At 47.6% G+C, this 2860-nt stretch overlaps 1 non-coding gene across 1 annotated transcript; it reads right to left on the bottom strand.

Moving 5' to 3' along the window:
* Positions 1-2543: 2543 nt before the first annotated feature.
* Positions 2544-2618, bottom strand: Trnat-ugu (transfer RNA threonine (anticodon UGU)). Its single transcript has one exon. It is a non-coding gene; the product is annotated as a tRNA-Thr (tRNA).
* Between the last annotated feature and the right edge of the window lie 242 nt (positions 2619-2860).

The following is a 2860-nucleotide window of genomic DNA, read 5'->3' on the forward strand; positions in this document are numbered from 1 at the left end:
AATACGGAACGCCGTGTTGGATCCCAACGGCCTCGTATCACTAGCAGTCGAGATGACAGGCATCTTATCCGCAAGGCTGTAACGGATCGTGCAGTCGATCCCTGAGTCAACAGATAGGGACGTTTGCAAGACAACAACCATCTTCACGAATAGTTCGACGACGTTTGCAGCAGCATGGACTATCAGCTCGGAGACCATGGCTGCGGCTACCCTTGACGCTGCATCACAGACAGGAGCGCCTGCAGCCGGCCGCGGTGGCCGAGCGGTTCTAGGCGCTTCAGTCTGGAACCGCGCGACTGCTACGGTCACAGGTTCGAATCCTGCCTCGGGCGTGGATGTGTGTGATGTCCTTAGTTTAGTTAGGTTTAAGTAGTTCTAAGTTCTAGGGGACTGATGACCTCAGATGTTGAGTCCCATAGTGCTCAGAGCCATTTGAACCGTTTGAGCGCCAGCGATGGTGTACTCAACGACGAACGATGACATCGCGGTGAACGCACATTGGAAGCGTGTATTCGTCATCGCCATACTGGCGTATCACCCGGCGTGATGGTATGGGGTGCTATTGGTTACACGTCTCGCTCACCTCTTGTTCGCATTGACGGCCCTTTGAACAGTGGACGCTACATTTCAGATGTGTTAAGAACCGTGGCTGTACCCGTAATTCGATCCCTGCGAAACCGGTAGCGGAGCAATTGGCCCGTTACAATACACCAGTCACTACTGAGGATGAATCACAACGATTCGAAACCGGTAACGATCCCCTTTGAATAAAGGAACTGAAAGTAAATTTGTGGCTGGTTGCTGTCCTAACACCATCATCAAAGCACAATATTTATAATTTTAGTTTTCATGGTCACCAGAATCATCTCGAGTATATAGGAGAACGTTGCTACTTTCATCTCATATATTCGTAAAACTTCTGTGGTTATTCCGATAACCGGGGACAGAGTGTACAGTATTCGCCACGTTTTGTTCGGGACAAATGTAGCTCATTCACGTGCATGTGGCGTCTTTTTAAGAGCCAAAGCCGCAGCGCCACTTGTCTCAAAGTACATGGGAGCCATGATACCTATTCCACCCTAGAAGGTTAAAATTTAACCCTTTATACATACAAGGGTTGACTGATAAGTAATGCCTCCACCTTGGTAAATCTTCAACAGTTGGCAGCATTGGTAAGCGGCAGGTACTGGCTTGTTCCGAAGCCTCTTCTCTACAGCTCCAGTTAGCAATTCCATACTATAAAGTATGGAACCCTGCGCAGACGGTCGGTCATTGCGATTTAAGCAACGTGCAGTCATTGAAGTCTTGACAACAGACGGTGTCACCTCACAGAAGATTCATCAGAGAATGAAAGCAGTTTATTGTGATTGTGTTGATGTGAGTATTGTGCGTCGTAGGGCGAGTAAATTTAAAGATGTTGAGGCGGGAACATCTGACCTGCGTGACAGACAAAGAGTTGGACGTCCTGTGACAGCAACCACCGAGTTTCACAAGCAAAATGTTGACAGATTGATTCAGGACGGTCGTCTTATCACTCAGAGAGAAATTGCAAGCACAAGCGGCATTTCACAAGAACGTGTAAGTCACATTATTGCTTTGTTTGGCTTTCGGAAGATCTGTGCACGGTGGGTACTCCGGATGCTGACTCCTAACATGAAAGCGCACAGACTTGAAGTTTGCCAGGAACTCCTCTTGCGTTACGAGAATGAAGGTGACGTCTTTGTCCATTCAATTGTGGCAGGAGACGAAACGTGGGTACACCATTACGACCCGAAGACGGAACATCAATCTATGGAATATCGACACAAAGAATCGGCCCAGGAAAAGAAATTCAAGACGCAGCCCTCAGCTGGAAAAATCATGGCCACAGTGTTCTGGGACGCAGGTGGTGCTATCCATGTTGATTTCCTTGATCGTGCAACAACAATAAATTCACAGCGTTGCATCACAACGCTGCGAACTCTGAAACGACGGCTAACAAGGGTCCGAAAGGAAAAGGGAAATGTTTTCCTGCAGCGTGACAATGCCAAACCACACTGTTCACGTGCCACCACAGCAGAACACGAGAGACTGAATCTGACCACCATACGCCATCCTCCATACAGTCCAGATTTACCACCGTCCGACTCCCATCTGTTCCCGATAATGAAAGACGATATTCGGCGACATGGTTATGCTTCTGATGAAGACGTTGAGAGAACTGTGAGACTGTGGTTGCGGGAACAGAGTGTCGACTTCTTCCGTGACGGCTTCAGAAAACTTGTTCATCTTTGGCATCAATGTATCCAGTTGGCTGGTGATTACGTGGAAATGTTCATGTTGGTAATTAAAGATCACATTCTAAGGATTATTTCTGCGTCTGATTTATTAAAATATTCCCATCCGAAACCAATTAACGAAGGTGGAGGCATTACTTTTCTTTCAACCCTCGTACAATAAATTCTAACCTAAACTATCCTGACCTAAATGAAATGATAATTAAATGGACACCCTAGCTGCAAGCAGGCGTTGATATACTTCATTGGGGACATGTTGAAAATGTGTGCCCCGACCGGGACTCGAACCCGGGATCTCCTGCTTACATGGCAGACGCTCTATCCATCTGAGCCACCGCGGGCACAGAGGATAGTGCGTCTGCAGGGACTTATCCCTTGCACGCTCCCCGTGAGATCCACATTCCCAACATGTCCACAACACTACATTCGTAGTGCGCCTAATAGATGTTTGCCCATCATGCTCATTACTCGTGGCAGATTAATCTACCAAGTCCCGTACGAGTTCGTGCATAGCGTGTGCGTTCGCACAAGAAGGTCAAAGGCCGGGAACCCATATTTTTAACTATATATGACGGTGGTATCTG

This window comes from Schistocerca cancellata, chromosome 1 (genome assembly GCF_023864275.1).
Source record: "Schistocerca cancellata isolate TAMUIC-IGC-003103 chromosome 1, iqSchCanc2.1, whole genome shotgun sequence".
In the NCBI taxonomy this organism is placed as follows: Eukaryota; Metazoa; Arthropoda; class Insecta; order Orthoptera; family Acrididae; genus Schistocerca; species Schistocerca cancellata.